The following is a 17,314-nucleotide window of genomic DNA, read 5'->3' on the forward strand; positions in this document are numbered from 1 at the left end:
CCTAAGACTCATGGGAAATGGGGGATCGGGGATGTAAATTTCCTCATCATAACTGAGGGATGTAATGTTGATTATATGGTTACTGTTTGTAATTTTATGTGTGATACCTAGATTGTCAATAAGTTAAAAAAAAATAATAAAAATAAAAACCATAACTGAGGAACTTGTGAACAGAATAGAGGTGCATACTGTTTGGCAGATGCAGATAAACTCAAAGACATGAGCCTGAGGCAAAAATGACTCCACCCACTGTGTGCTAATAAATCACACTTACACTCTGAGTCAGGAAGTGATCCGTCAGGATGACAATGTTGCCTAATTCATGCGGCTTGTACCCCGACGCGGCTTGTGTATGTCTAAAATTAGTTAAACACGTGAAAATGGGTGGGTGCGGCTAATAATCGGGAGCGCTTTGTAGTCCGGAATTTACGGTATATAAGTCTATATAAAACTTTTTGAACTTACTGTTTATTTCTTTTAAATCTTTTGTAATTAGACCCGTCTCAGAACGTATCTCTGTGATTATTCTTGATGCGGCTTGTTTCTTTATTTGCTGTGCTAAAACTCTACTTATTTTTTCTCCCTGTTCGTAATATTTATGTCTTGTTTTAGTTAGGAGTTTAACTGTTTCCATAGTGTAAGTCAGTTCTAGCTCTGTTTGTACAGAACGTTTCTTCCTATGTAGGGCTGCAGACGGCATGGCTGAGTGTTGTCTATCTATTTCTTGTAGTTTCAGTTTTAAACTATTTTCTTTTTCTTTATGCTGTTTACTTATAAGACTTTTCCATGAAATCACTTGTCCCCTAATATATGCTTTTAATGTTTCCCATAAAGTAGATATTTTTGTGTCTAGAGTGTCATTAAAGGACAAATAAAATATAATTTGGTTTCTAATTTCTTCTAATCCTTGCTCATTTGATAATAAGCTGTTGTCAAATCTCCATGTTTTTGTTGTGTATTTGTATCCAAGTTTTAAATGTAGCTGTACAGGGCTATGATCCGAGAGCATTATAGTTTCGTAATCACAATTTTTTATTAATGGTAGCAGATTGTAGTCTATTAAAAAAAAGTCTATTCTGGTATACGTTTGATGAACCGGGGAGTAAAAAGAGTATTGCCGTCTGTTAGGATTCTGCGTTCTCCATGGGTCTATTATTTTATATTTTTCCATAAATTTCTGGATAGTCTTTGCTGATTTTGATAAATTTGCTGGATTACGTGATGATCTATGGTGTCATAGCAATTATTCCCAGGTTTACATGACCGATCCTGACACTGTGGTAAAAAATCGACTTTGTTTAATCCATAAAAGTCATGAAAAGAGCTGGAAACCCCGCAGGCATTGAGCTAGCTAGCATGCTAACACGGGAGAACAATGGTGATAGTTTGTCATGCAACATCTAACTTTCTAACATCTTTTTTCACTAGCAGCTACTGGTGGAGCTCCTCATCTGACTGTGCTGGCGTCCTCTGGTTAAATAAAGTACAAGTTTGATCATTCAATATAGTAAAAGTTTTGAAAAACATGAAAAACTTACCGGCACATTCTAAACTGGTCTGTTGACGTAAGACTCGGTGTTATTCGGCAGCCAATGAGCTTCTGGATATCAGGGATGTCCCGCCTCCCCTCCCCTTGACTGACGTGTCGCTGTTTTTACGTGTCGACAGGTTTTAGAATCAAAACCGCAAAAAATAAAAGCGCAACTCAAAAAATAAAAGCGCAACTCAAAAAGACGATTTCAAAATAAAACTGCAACTCAAAAACAGGATTTCAGAAAGGCGAGAAAACAAATCGCCAGCTAAGAAATAGAATTGTGCTTTGGGTTATAGCTTTTGGTTGCAAATTGTGGGTTTTGGTTCTCAATTTATGCATTTTGATTCACAGGTTTGGGGTTTTGATGCGCGGTTTTACTGTTTTGATGCGCAATATTTTAGGCGCTAATTTGACACCATAATGATCTGTCTAGGTCTGTATTTAAAACAAATTTAAAATCTCCCCCAATAATTAACTGGTCCATGTCTGGTAATTTTGTTCTGTTATAAATGGTACATTTTTCTTAATTAATATTTCTGTGCCTCTGCTCTTTGCATTAAAGCTCCAGTGGAATACTTGATCTATCCATCTACATTTCAATCTATTTTGGTCTTGTATTTTTAGGTGGGTTTCCTGTAAGAAAATTATGTCCGCGTTTACGTTTTTTAAATATGCTAAAATATTATTTCTTTTTTCTGGCCCGTTAAGTCCCTTACAGTTCCATGTTATAAATTTTACCAGACTTGATTCCATTTAAACCTGTTGAGGTATTGAGATTTATTTGGCTGTTTGTAAGGTCCTTTAATGAGCTTTTTAAATGTGGTCTTCTTATCTACATCTATCTCTAGAACAAAAACTAAGAACATTGCTTTAGAACTCCAAAGTAACATTATTCTCACATGCAGAAAACCAAAAAAGCATGTGAGAAACGAGAATACAAACAAGAGAAAAAGGAAAACCCTGTCCAACCTTGTGTGGTCTCTGGACATCTGACTTTCTGCTAAACTCCTTAAGGTATATATTTTTTTGTTTTTGTTTTTCCTGGGTCTTATTGATTATGAAAAAGCCTCTCTCCTCATACATACCTGCATGTATAAAATCTGAAGTAAGAGTGCAAAATAATAAATAAAAATATGGGGAGGCAGCTTCTTTAGGAGGGGTAATAAAATAACAATTGTTTGGACTTAAAAGTCTTTCCTCATAATGGTTTCGGAATGGAGGCTGACCCCCATCCAATCAAAAGTATCTTCAGCATTATTAAGTTCGAGGAGGAAAAATGTGTATCTTTAAATTATCCTTCTCTGTCAGTAGCAGGATTTGGACTCTGGGTTTGGGTCTTGATGAATTTCTCAGCTTCCTGTGGATCCGTGAATGAGTATTTGGTGTTGTTTACCGTTATCAGCAGCTTCGCGGGGTAGAAAAGGCTGTATGGGATTCTTGCGTTCCGCAGCTTCACTTTTACCGGGTTGAAAGATGGTCACAGCTGGCTGACCTCGGGGCTCATGTCCGGGAAGATGTGTACGGGCAAACCTTTGTAGGAGAGGCGGCCTTTATTCCTGGAGAGTTAAAGAATCTTTTCTCTGTCTGTGAAGTAGTGCAGGTGGACGATCATCGTTCTGGGGCGTTCCCCAGCTCGTGGCTTCGGGGTGAGGGTCCGGTGGGCTCGATCTATTACAACGGGGGACTCGAAGTTCTCCTTGCCGAGCACGTCGGAGAAAAAATCCGCTATGAAGCGACTGGGGTTTCCCCCCTCGGTCTCCTCTTTGATTCCAACCACTCTTAAGTTTTGTCGGCGGTTTCTGTTTTCCAGATCCAAATATTTTTCATGCAGTTTATGATTTCTGCAGTGTTTGGTGAGCTTTTTCCACAGCCATTATTTTGTCTCAAGCGTCACTGAGAGCTCGCTCCATTTCCTTCTGCGTCGCTGCGGTTGCGGCGCAGGTATCTTGCAAGACGGTCATTTTCTGCGAGAGTTCGTTACGAAGAGTGTTGTTGTCTGCTTTAGCTTCCTCCCGCAGTGAAGAGATGTCTCTGCGTATGTTCTCGTGCATATTTTCTATTTGTGTTTTTATGTCGTTTGTAATACTTTCCCGGTGTGATTGTGGTTCGCTCCGGAGCGTCCGCACAGAGAGCGGCGAGTCCTCTCCCGACATGCTGCTTTGTCTTTCTTCGGCACTCGGCGAGACTGATGTAGTCGGCAAAGTTTTCTGGGTGTATTTTCGACTGTTCTTCATACCCAGTTACATTCTTAGGGAAGTTTGGATAGTAATAGACCTTTTTCACACTTCCGCATTTTTCGACCGGAAATACGTCAATGACGTGTAAAACAACTTCCTGTTAGCGTAGCAGCAGATATGAAGAATGGCAGAGTCGAAGAGTTGCAGTCTCTGTTGCGTTCCAGGCTGTTCGTCTTCCAACCAAAAACAGCCTTACCTTTCATTTCATTATTTTCTTGTGGATCCAAACCTGAAACCCAAATGGATATAGGCGATCCGAAGAGATGAAGGGCATAGTTTTAATGTAAACACAGGTAGCACCCTCTGCTGCTGGCACTTACTAACTTCGCTCCGGGATTGTGGTGCGGCTGCGTCGTTCGTCGCCTGAAGAGTGGTGTTGCCCCGAGTATTTTCCCTTGGAACAATTTTACTGATCCTTTGAGAAGGGAGTCAGTATATGACAGAACCTCAAACGTCAGGCAGCGACATGGTGGCTAAGCTAAGGCAGTAAAGATGGATGACGACTACGTGACACACCCACCTGCAGGTAAAGTTGTTCATAATGTGTTTGGTTAACGTTAGTCAACTATGGTTACCGTTATTGGATAAATGCATTTCTACCTGAACAAATTAATATTTATAATAAAATATGTTCATGCTCTCACCTATTTTAATTACATGTATTTAATCACTTTTGAGCATTTTGTCATTTTGTAATTTCCTTAACAAAAATAAATGAAATGTATTTGTAATTAAATACTTAACATACTTTTCAAAACATGATTACTGTGTTAAGTTGAAAGGTAGCATAAATATATTAAGACTGATTTTTAATTTCTTTATCTTCACAGGTGCTCTGGATGAGGCTTTGGATTACATCCATGACTTAGAAGCCAAGTTCCTATGCTGGAGCCAGGAGACGATGTCATGGCGGACAAAAGTTCCTCGTTCAAGACCTCCTTACTGACATTGGATCTAGGATCATCATTCCACCTTTTAAGCTTTCAGCTCAATTCAGCAAGGAGGAAACAGAGCAAACCGCAGCCATCACCCGCCTCAGAATTATGGTGGAAAGAGTGATCAGTAGGATAAAGTCCTTTCACATCAGGAACTCTCTGTGCCGCTCACACTGATGGGCAGTGTGAATCAGATCTGGCTTAACCGCCGTGTTTTGGCAAATGATCATGGACTTTTTTGTTTTGAAGAGTGAATTAATGTTTGGTATGTAAATTATGTATAATGTGCAAATAGTATGGAAAAATTTAGTGTTTCCACATATTCTTAAAATCTAATTAAATATAATTGTTATATTCGTAATATTTTTCTGTTGAAATGTGACTGACTACACAAAAAAATTAGATGAACAAATAAAACAATTTTGGTCAAAATTGTGCCTCATTTAATTTTTTGGTATGCAAATAACATCAAACATTTACAATAAAAAATAACATTACAGATCAACAGTAAGACAGAAGGCTGAACTGATTGTTAAAGACAAGATAAGTGTAATTTAAGGTATGCATTCATGCATTTGCCACAATATATATCCAAGTTCTCTTTCATTCCATCTCAGAAACCCATCCAACACAGCCTTGAGAGGTTGGGGCTGCACCTGGCATAATCTGCTTCCAGATGCCATCATATATGGATCTGGCTGTGGTCCTACACAAGAGAAACACAACACACAAAAGTTAGACATAAGTGCTGTAGAAAATGTATGTTTTAATATCTTATTCTTCATTATGTTATAGCTTTATCTTTAGTGTGAAGTGAACTCATTTTGAACTCATCATGACTTATTTTCCAGTGACCTTCACTTGTGCTTTGTAGTTGCAGCAGCAACTAGGACTTCTTTGTGCAAAATCTAGGAGTTTCCAGAGACGCGATAAATATGTCATGGACTACATTTCTACTATCTGGGTTGAACACCTTATCCTTGGGAAAGTGTTCAGGTTCGTGTTCTCATGTGGAGGATGAAGCTGACCTCTGATCTCGTGCCGGCGATGGAGTATTCGTTTGGCTGGTATGATTTACTTTGGACCAGAGGAGGACTCCTTTTGATCATGGATTGTGTGCGCCGGTGAATGGCCCCTACCCCTGGAAAGGCGGAGCGGATCTGGACTTTGCAACCTTCAGCTATTGGCCGGTGGAAGCACGAGGGATACCGGCTGACGAATCAGAGTGTTCCGGGGCGGAGGACCAGCGGCCATGATCTTTCCGGAAGGCGGAGATTCAAACACATCTTAAAAAGACTGTTTTCAAACTCTTTCATTGTTCTTGGGTAAATCTACGAATAATTCGCATGTAACTTGTGCGTCAGTAGATCTTTACTTGAGAATCCAGATATCTGCATTAATGTTTTAATCTGTGCTTTAGAACTATTGTCAGGGAAATAAACTCAGTGTATTTTTGAACCGGTTGAATCCTTGTTTGTTTTACCACTCTCGACTATCGAACACGCATGGATGGAAAGAACTGAAAAACGGAGGATTTCTTTCCTTCAATTTTGGTGACCTCAAGACGTGAAGTCGGGGGCGGCTAAGAAAGCGGACCAGACCGGTTGGACCACAACACAGTGGCTTATTACAAGAATACTGAGACTTTCGGCCGAAAGCGGGTGACGCACTCCCCCACGGGCTTGACTTCCCTCGAGGCCTCATAGAGTACGGTAAGCAGAAGCCTTTTATGAATTTCTGCGTATTGAATAACTCAAATCAAGGGGAAGTGGGGTGTGTGGGCAGCATAGCGCACCCGAATAAATACGTTTTGGGTTCACCCTCCCTAGAACAGCGGATTGACCGGTGGCAAATTATACACTTTGGGCGGCAGTAAAATTTTGAAAAATTGGACATTTATAAATTATGCAGGTTTTTCGTCTGTTCGGCCTGTACACACATTGAACGTTGGCAAATTGGGAGCTTGTGATAATTGGAGAGCAGTAAATTGACTAAGGTTTGCGTCTGTTCAACCTGTTAAAAAATCCCTTACAAAAAGCAGAGTTATTATAGGAATTAATTTTGCGCGTCAAAGAGCGCAACAGCGATGGCCACAATAAAAACAGAACAAAAAAGCCATAAACGTAGTGTGACACCGTCTTCCCCCAAGCTCCCTCTTCCAGGACTTTACCCCTCCCTTCCAGTAGGGACAGATTCCTCCCCTGTACCTTCCCCCCCCCCCCCCCCCTTACAATTCACAGGAAATGTATCCAATGTTGAAAATATGTGGAGAAATCGCTTGCGACCTGGAGGAGGAATTGACCCCCAAAGAAAAGCACCACATAGTTTCCATGTTGCGGGAAAGACGAACCAGGATGGGTGAAGAAAGAGCAGACCCATTCCAAGACCTCATAAATCTACAAGCAGAACCCCCCTCTGCTCCCCGGGTAAGTGCAGATGAAAGCACAGATGTTTATCCTTCCCTTCACAGCTCTCCAGCTACACCTAGGAGGAGCTGCCTCAAGGGTCCCTGACCCCAAGGGCAAACAATTCCTCCGCTGCTATGAGGACATGACCACACGTAAGGAGAAGGCTGTGGAGAGTTTGGCAGGTCAGTATACATCACCAGGTGAGTTCAAAAAATATCACAGATTAATTTTTCCAGAACAGGATGTTGACAAATATGAGGAGGAAAAGGAGGAGAACGATGACGACGAATCACCTCCACACCAACCACGTCTCCTCACCTCAAATCAGGATTTGGATAAGGTAAAAAGAGTGAAACACAGTATGACTTTAAGAAGTGAAACTAAACAGCACAGGGACGCAAAGCATATGTTTCCTATGATAGCAACAGGAGCTGGTGTGCCTATTTATCAGCCACTCCCACTTAAGGATGTTTCAACACTGGCTGAACGTTTACCACGTGTGTCAAATGGAAGTCGCAATTTCCTCCAGCAATTATGCACAGTTATGCAAGGCCATGTTCCCTGTATGGGTGATTTAAGACAGATACTAGGTGTAACGGCCACAGTCACTGAGATCCAGTCTATTGAACAGCGTGCAGGTGTGCAGGACCACCCGGACTCCACTCTTTTAGTGGACGTTCAAGTTCCAGTTTTTACTTCAATCAGAGAACTTTTTCCAGATCCACAGATTGCAGCACCATCCAGCTTCCCCTACACTGGTAAGGAAGCCAACACACATTATTCTGAGTGTGTCCAGAAATGGACAGACAGCACAGGCAGAGATCCCAGCCTGTCACCCTCTGAAACAGTCATGTTTAGAACAGCGATCCTGGCAGGATTGCCGCAAGACCTGCAGGATTTATTGAAAGCAGACCCAGACTTGATGTCTGGTGATGAACCTAGATTTAAAAGACATTTAGATTATCATTGCAAATTATACTTGGAGAAAAAGGGCAAAGCAGAGGGAGAGGTTGAGCAACTGAGGACACAATTACTGAAACTTCAACTTGCACAGGCCAGGAAAGAATCCACTCAGGATCAAAAAGGTGTTAAAAAGGAGGATAACATGATGAGTTTAATTCCCTCAGAGCCAGCAGCAATGATGTGGCAGGCTCAGGCATTCAGAGGCCGGGGCAGGAGAAGGGCTGCATATTTTGGAGGACGTGGACCACCCAAGAGACCCCCCCCAGCAGCAGCTGGAGATGGATGCTTCATCTGTGGCGCTCCAGATCATTGGGTACAGAACTGCCCACAAAGAGGTACCCAACAGCAACATACACAGCCTAGGGGCAGAGGGCGACCTGGACAGCACCCACGACCGCTCCAAGCCCCTCCTCCACCGTGGAAAGAACCACAGGGGTGGCAAGTTGGACAATACCACTAGGGGTGCCCAGGAGGCCAGGAACCATTTGGTGATGCAGGAGCCATGGTCCCTTTCAAGCTCAGAGGTACTCCCATGATGGGACTGATAGACACTGGTGCCACCTGTTCCTCTATAAATTGTCAGTTGCCTCCATCTGCTCTGACAAATGAAAATATGAACCTTGTTGGCTTCTCTGGGAAACCCCAAAACCTGCAAAGAACTATTCCACTGACATTTCAACTGGCTGGTCAGACGGTGGAACATTCATTTGTGCATTCACCACAAACGCCTGTGAATCTGTTGGGACGGGACCTTCTTGTCAAAACAGGAGCCAGCATCCTATGTTCTGCAGATGGGATACAGATCGCCTTCCCAAATGGACATGTTCTGGCTGGGTGCCATGCCACACACTATGATGGACAGTGGTTGCTGCAGCCTCAATCACAGCCAACCCCCACGGCAGACATCTATTGGGCCCTGCTAGACCCCGAGTCTTCTGACACGCCAGGTGTGTTCCACGAATTCCAGGTATGGAAGCCATGGATTCTGTCTTTGAAGCCCTATTTTCCGCCTCTGGATGACCTGCACTGCACACTATATTATGACAGAGAGGATGGTCAACTATATCAGGAAGCATTTCATCAGGTAGAAGGCCACACGTGGCATTTGAACTCCACTGATATATATATCGGCCCTGAGGGTGTAGCAGCTCATTGTGCATTAACACATTCACAAATGCAATGGTATCGGATGTCAAACACAGCGGTACCGCACATTTCATTAGCATTATCCCCTGGTCACGAGGCTCGGCAACTAGGGCCTATGACAAAAAGGGGAGTTAACAACACAGATTGGCAAAACTGTGCTCTTCCAGGTGTCCAATTTTCTCCCTCCACAAAAATGTACAGGATAACTTTGCCTTTAACGACGAACTCCTCAGTCCTGGAGCATGTGTGCATCGCCAGACATCATGGAAGAGAGATGACAGATCATGAAGATGCAGAGGTGATGTTAAAAACACTGCCTGCCTCTTTATGGTCCACAGGTCCATTTGATGTTGGTTCATGCTCTGCCGTCCCTCCGGTGGAGATTCAGGTAACTGCAGGAGCAGAGGTGTTCAGACCACAGTACCGATGGGTGCAGGAAGCAGATGCAGGGATGGAGGAAACTCTGACTGGGTTGTGGAACTCAGGTGTCATTGAGCATTCGCATTCTTCGTGGTGTACTCCTTTGAGACCGGTTTTAAAAGCAGATGGTAAAACTTATCGAATGGCACATGATTTAAGGGCTGTTAATGATGTAACCATCACTCCAGTCCTTCCTGTGCCTGATCCACATCGCATGCTTTCAACTTTAACCCCACAATGTGTGTGGTTCACTGCTATTGATTTAGCAAACGCCTTCTTTTGCATTCCATTACATGAGAACAGCAGACACCTCTTCGCATTTCAGTATAAAGGTGTCCGCTTGCAGTACACACGCTTGCCACAAGGATTTAAAAATTCTCCTGGCATTTTCAATCAATGTTTGAACTGTCTTTTGCAGGATACTGTGCTTCCAGAGGGATGTGTTTTGTTGATGTATGTTGATGATCTTCTGCTCGCAGCTCCAACTGCGGAAACCTGTCTCCAGGCAACGAAAGATCTTCTCCTGAAGCTGTATGATTTGGGTTTCAAAGTCTCTCAGAAGAAACTGCAATGTTGCAGAAGGGAAGTCACATTTTTAGGTAGAACTGTTTCCAGCACAGGATCATCGATGTCCACAGAACATAGAATGTCTATTTTGCAGCATAAACGTCCAGAGACAGTAAGAGAAATGTTGGCATTTTTGGGTCTTTGTGGTTACAGCAGACATTTTCTTCCTTGTTTTGTGGAGCGCACTGCCCCCTTGAGGACAATGATTAAAGAAAAGGGTGCAACTAACCTCGCGGCTGTGCTGGACTGGACCCCAGTGACTGATGAGATTTTTGTAACATTAGTGCAAGACATGGCATGCGCTGCTGCTCTCGCAGCCCCAGATTATACTCAGCCATTTTTTCTCGACGCTACAATGACGCCCACAGTTGTTAATGCTGTTCTTTTCCAGAAAAATCAGGGCAGACGGGATGTGCTAATGTATTGTAGCATCTCCCTGGATGCTGTTGAAGCCCGTTCGCCACTATGTACTCGGTATGCTGCAGGTTTGGTGAAAGTGATTCTCAAAACAGCACACATCGTGATGTCACATCCGTTGATAATTTTGACGGAGCACTCAGTCACATCATATGTTGCGTCATCATCTTTCACGCTATCGTCTTTAAGACAGACGAGGCTGCTGAAAACTCTGACAGCTCCGAACATTCAGTACCAACACACTGGCATTAATATGTCAGAGGGAATTTCTATGGATCCTCATTCTTGCTCTGTAGCTGTGGCGAAAGAACTGCGAACCAGGCCAGATCTGGAAACGAAGCCTCTTCCAGAAGGAAGAATTCTCTTTACAGATGGTTGCTGTTTTCGCTCAACATCTGGAACTCTGCAGGCAGCGGCTGCTGTGGTGGAGTGCTCCAGAGGTGAGTTCATCACCCTAACATCACAAATTTTGACAGTTAAACCATCGGCCCAAGCAGCAGAGGTCTTGGCTCTGTGCTTGGCCCTCGAAGCTGCACCTGGAGAACAGGTAACAGTCTACTCTGACTCTGCTTATGCAGTGTCGGCTGCATTGTTAGATCTTGCTGCATGGAAGAGGAACTGTTTTCTTACAGCTAGAGGGGAGCCTATCGCTCATAAGGACCTGATGCAGCGCCTGGAGCTTGCACTGCAACTGCCTTCCAGAGTGGCTGTGGTCAAAGTTCCAGGTCACAGTAAAGGTAACGCCCTGACAACACGAGGAAATAACGCTGCTGACGCGGCTGCTAAGGCAGCAGCAGGGTACACCCCCACACATCAAATGGTGAGTGTTTACACACCACCTGAGCTGTTGGACAGCCCCACACATGATGACCTGGTGACCCTGCAATCCACAACCTCGCCAGAGCAGAAATCATTCTGGCTTCAAAAGGGTGCCGTGAGATCATCAGATGGCTTGTGGGTGGGTCCATATGGTCAGCCTGTGGTACCAGACGGACCTCTTCTTCAACGCATCCTCAAGGAAAGCCATGGTCCAGCGCATCTGGGGCCATCTATCATGATGACGAAGCTGCTCATGTGGTGGCACCCCAGGTTGCGTGATGTCTGTCATGATTATGTGCACAACTGTACAGTGTGTCAGTCCTATAATGTTAGGCCCACCCTCAAACCTATGCCAGGGAGTTTTGACCCTGCCCCCTGGCCAGGAGCCGAGATTGTGATTGACTACACTGACATGATCAACCCCGTGCAAGGTAAGCGATATTTGCTTGTTGTTGTTGATTCTTTTTCAGGGTGGCCTGAAGCTTATCCTTGCAAAAGAGAGGACTCCATCTCAGTGATCAAAGCACTGGTAAATCACTACCTACCCACACATGGTTTCCCTGCGAAAATAAGATCTGACAATGGGACTCATTTCAACGGTAAGCACCTCCAGCAAGTTGAAGCATCTCTTGGATTGCAACATAAGTTTGGTTGTGTTTACCATCCTTCTTCACAGGGCTCTGTGGAGCGCATGAATCGCACGCTCAAAGAAAAATTGGCAAAAATATGCACCTCAACTAATATAGATTGGGTTACTGCTCTTCCTCTGGCTTTGTTAGCCGTCAGACAATCCGTAAATCGCAGAACAGGTTTCTCTCCGTTCGAACTTTTGACCGGTAGATTAATGCCAGGTCCTTCGTCGACTATTAGACCCTTAGACGACGCCCACTCACCCAATAGGTCCTTGGTTACCTATTGGAAGCTGTTGCATGCTTTTGCCTCCACTTTTTCTGCGCAGGTTAAGGATAAGGACGAGCCTCCAGCTGACCCACCAGGTGACAACCTAGCTGACTGGACTCACGTGTACCTGAAAGCGTTCAAAAGGAAGTGGTCAGAACCCAGGTGGACGGGTCCTTATCGTGTCACGGCTCGAACGACGTCTGCTGTGCAGCTGCAAGGCAGAGACAATAAGTGGTATCATTACTCGATGTTGCGACCTTGCTTTTCACAGGACAGTGGACAGGACGCCTGATTGACCTTGACGGTGCACAGGACTGTTTGTTGTTTTTTTATGTTTACTTAATTTTATATTTTTACTACATTTTATATTTTCAATTTATAATTTTGCTTCAATTTCTATTTTTGCTTTTGATTAGGATTTTTACGTTCAACTTATTTTTCTATAATTTTGTCTAGTTTTGTATTTTGTGTTTTGCCCCTGTCTGACTTTGCAATGTTTCCTTCTACTACTGGCCTGGGACTTCCCCAGACCAAGAGAAGGACATGGACATGGGGAGTTAGCAGTTTTGTTGTATTTTTACTGTTTCTTTTATGGATCTTCTTCCTTGATTTACCTGAGATTCGAGCTAATCGTGCTAAATATAACCTGACTCAAACCCATAGGCAGACTGCTACAGGACGTAACAGAACAAGGCGAAGTACATTTTATGATGCCTGGACTTATACCAGGGAAGCTGAACAACTCATGTGTGGCCCTCTTCCGCCCCCTTTAGGGTTCCCGTATTTTTGCTACAATCCCAATCAGACACTAGATGTGTTAATTATAGCACCAAGGGACAGTTTCAGACATAACCACTGGGGAACAGCAAGTAAGTGGCGAGGCTATCACTGGTACATTCGGGGATTGTTGGGGGATGGAGGATGGGGATCAATATTTAGATCCACAGCAGAATCATCTTGGAAGAAAGGTTCCTATGGGTGGACACCCCGAGCTCGTGAGTGGTCCAGAATAATTTCTAATTTTACTGTTTCAGATTCGTTTTTCACTTTCCGTGTAAACACCACTGGTCAGCCTTTCCCTGTTTCTACACAGGGTTACATCACTTTTTGCTCACGATTGCTCATTTGTGCAGGGGCGAATGGAAAAGATCCGTGTTGGCAGATTATGTTTTGTCCAGACTTTAACGCTACCACCACCACTCTCTTACGGACAGGATTAGGCTTCAGTCCAGTCAAACAGGTAAAAATCATAGAAGGAACTCCTTCCACAGATAATTGGTTCCAGATTGTGACAGGTATCAGCGGGGAAGCCAACAACTGGTTGCTGATGGTCGAACAAGCAGCAAATGTAATAAAGGAAGACTGTGTTGTGTGTATGGGACCCCGTCCTTTGTTACGTGTGGTTCCCGCAGCAGTTCCAGCAGAATGTGTCGCTGACTTAATGACTAACACAATTCCTTTTAGCCCGGACTGTCGGAAACTGGATCGCTTTTATCCTCTGGCCCCCAGTGATAAAAGTAAGCCTGTTTTTGACCGACGTGTGGCCCTCAAAATTTCTCATGTTTCGTGTTACGTAATGGAAATGGTAGTCGATTTATAGGTAATGTTACTGATAATTGGTGTAATAACACACAGGTTCTGACTCATTTCCAGCCACTCTCACGAGCGGATATTTGGATATGGTGTGGCACAAATCAAATATTTGACAGATTACCCCTGAATGCCGCCGGACGGTGTGCATTGGTCACTTTGATCTTACCCGTTTTTATTCAACCCACAGCTTTGACAGGTGTCCCACCCCCGCTGACCCACCAGCCTACCTGGAGACGGTCCAAGCGTGACACGGGCTGGATGGGCCAGAATGATCCGACATACATTGACTCTCTTGGTGTCCCTAGAGGCGTTCCAGATGAGTATAAATTAGTGAATCAGGTGGCTTCTGGGTTTGAGAGTATTCTCTTATGGATTACCCCTAATAAAAACGTTGACAGAATTAACTACATCCATTACAATGTTCAGAAGTTAGCCAATTACACTGTTGCAGGTTTTGAAGCTGTGCATGAACAATTGAAGGCCACCTCCCTCATGGCATTCCAAAACAGAATTGCATTAGATATGTTGTTGGCGGAGAAATCTGGTGTTTGTGGTATTTTTGGTGATCAGTGTTGTACTTTTAATCCCAATAATACGCAGGCTGGTGGTAAGTTGACAGTGGCTATTGACGGTATGCGCACATTAAATAAGAAAATGAAGGACCATTCAGGTGTTGACACATCCATGTGGGATGACTGGATGAAAGTGTTTGGTCCCTGGAAGAATTTGATCTCTTCTATTCTTGTTGCAGTTGCCGTTTTTACAGCTATTCTCACTCTGTGTGGTTGTTGCTGCATTCCCTGCATTAGGTCACTTCTGACACGCCTCATAGAGAAGGCGGTGGGCGACAAGGATCGTGAGCATGGCCAATATGCCATGTTACCTGTCAGTGATCCTTTTCCCCCACCCCAGCTGTCGAATCAGTTTGTGTGATTTTGTTCTGCCTTAACATGTCTCTCGTTCCTCCCCCTTAATTCCAGGTGTTCTTTTGCTTTACAGGAACTGTTATTTTTTTTACGGTTATGCTTTTTTACTATTTGAATTTGAATTACACTGAAGTAGACTTTGAATTTGTTTTATTTACCTTATTTACTACTTTAGTTTTTGTACTGTGTAACTTTTATTAATGACATTGTGCCAAGGGGTTAGGTCGATCTTGTGAGCATGGGCATCCTTAGGGGTGGTTGCCGCGGAGCACGGAGCCGTCGCAAGATTTTTCCTGTCCGAATGTAAACTGAATGTTTATCAAAGATGGTATAAAGTATGCTCTGGCAGGTTTTTCGCTTGCACGTTCATGCATGGACGCCTAACTCCTTTGAAATATTTTGTGTTCCAGATTGTGCGGGCTTTAGACCACAGCTGTCAGGACCAATGGACCTGTTTGTGATGTTTTGTTGTTTTTCAGTGTAGTAGTGTTAGATATTTTTGGTGATCACACTTTGTGTGATCAAGAGAGGAAAATGTAGAAAATGTATGTTTTAATATCTTATTCTTCATTATGTTATAGCTTTATCTTTAGTGTGAAGTGAACTCATTTTGAACTCATCAGGACTTATTTTCCAGTGACCTTCACTTGTGCTTTGTATCCTTGGGAAAGTGTTCAGGTTCGTGTTCTCATGTGGAGGATGAAGCTGACCTCTGATCTCGTGCCGGCGATGGAGTATTCGTTTGGCTGGTATGATTTACTTTGGACCAGAGGAGGACTCCTTTTGATCATGGATTGTGTGCGCCGGTGAATGGCCCCTACCCCTGGAAAGGCGGAGCGGATCTGGACTTTGCAACCTTCAGCTATTGGCCGGTGGAAGCACGAGGGATACCGGCTGACGAATCAGAGTGTTCCGGGGCGGAGGACCAGCGGCCATGATCTTTCCGGAAGGCGGAGATTCAAACACATCTTAAAAAGACTGTTTTCAAACTCTTTCATTGTTCTTGGGTAAATCTACGAATAATTCGCATGTAACTTGTGCGTCAGTAGATCTTTACTTGAGAATCCAGATATCTGCATTAATGTTTTAATCTGTGCTTTAGAACTATTGTCAGGGAAATAAACTCTGTGTATTTTTGAACCGGTTGAATCCTTGTTTGTTTTACCACTCTCGACTATCGAACACGCATGGATGGAAAGAACTGAAAAACGGAGGATTTCTTTCCTTCAGTGCATAACTACATTTCAATTTAATTCATTATATCTGCTGTAACCATAATTTGTTTAGTCATAAGATTAGAAAAAAAACAAACTTAACTTGCTCACAAAGCAACAAAAAGTTAAATTATTCACCTGTATATGCCTTGTACAGTGTGGACCTCAGACCGTCCCTACCAACTGTTTTGGGTTTTTGCACCACCAGCTCACTATCCGGTTCAGGATGGATTCCCTTATAAGTAAAAGGCAGAAAGCAATTAAAGTCTGTAGTAACTACTTGGGGTGTTTTTATAATAATTTAGAGTTTTTATGGATACACATCCGTTCTTAAAAAATAATGACAATATGATCACAAACCCACCTGTGCTCTTGGTCTGTGCCATCTTTGCAAGCCACTCGTGCAGGCCAGGGGGATGGAGCAGCCTGCAGACCCAGCTGTGAATAATGTGCGGTCTGGAACAGGATGGCAACTATGTGATTGCAAAATCCTTTACCAGCCACACAACTGCAGGAGAAAGCTTCCAGGTTGGCACTTTCTGCATCCAGTGATATCTAGACACAATAAATTATATAGGTTAAAATTAGGACATACTTATGTTGCTACATCAATGTTTAGAATGACATGAAACTATAACTGTCAGTAAGGTGACCAGATTTGAGTTTGTAAAAAAGAGGAGTGAAGTGAGTTTGTGAGATATTTCATCGAGAGTAATTGGTGTTAAGAGCTGTGTACATAAAGCAAATATAATCACATTTCATCTATGTTCAATTTTATTTTATTATATAAGTATCAAAAGAGAGGACATGTCCAGGAAAAAAGGGAGGTCTGCTCACCATACTTTCAGAAAAATAATACTAGTAAGTGAAGAAAGTGCCGCAACCGCAGCAAAATGAACACGCATACGGGCAACTTAACATTTCTCATTTACAGCTTCACCAAATTTTTGGGTGTTATGTTAATCTCATGCCTTTTCACTTAAACATACACACAACATATTCACTGCGATGTGTTATGCCTTATATTACAAATAACACCAGGATTTACAGTTGACGTAAACACACAGAGTTACCGGTGATGCGGCTATGGCTAAAGCTAGCTGAAGCTTACCTTGGCAATGGTGGATAAACTCTTCGTGGACGAATTTATATCCCTTGTCCAATTTGTTTCCTTTAGTGGACGAATGCATCTTCACACTCTTCATCACATCGGTGCTGGTGAACTTCGGAACACA

At 43.2% G+C, this 17,314-nt stretch overlaps 2 long non-coding RNA genes across 2 annotated transcripts; one reads left to right on the plus strand and one right to left on the minus strand.

Annotated features, from left to right (window-relative positions):
• Positions 1 to 3,471: 3,471 nt before the first annotated feature.
• LOC144984401 (uncharacterized) lies at positions 3,472 to 5,138 on the plus strand. Its single transcript, XR_013648050.1, has 2 exons — positions 3,472 to 4,297; positions 4,602 to 5,138. It is a non-coding gene; the product is annotated as an uncharacterized LOC144984401 (long non-coding RNA).
• LOC144984400 (uncharacterized) lies at positions 5,127 to 16,630 on the minus strand. Its single transcript, XR_013648049.1, has 3 exons — positions 16,444 to 16,630; positions 16,218 to 16,314; positions 5,127 to 5,412 (listed from the first exon to the last, which is right to left on the minus strand). It is a non-coding gene; the product is annotated as an uncharacterized LOC144984400 (long non-coding RNA).
• Between the last annotated feature and the right edge of the window lie 684 nt (positions 16,631 to 17,314).

The sequence above is a fragment of the Oryzias latipes genome, chromosome 16 (genome assembly GCF_053564925.1).
Source record: "Oryzias latipes strain Hd-rR chromosome 16, Olatipes_Hd-rR_3.1".
Taxonomy (NCBI): Eukaryota; Metazoa; Chordata; class Actinopteri; order Beloniformes; family Adrianichthyidae; genus Oryzias; species Oryzias latipes.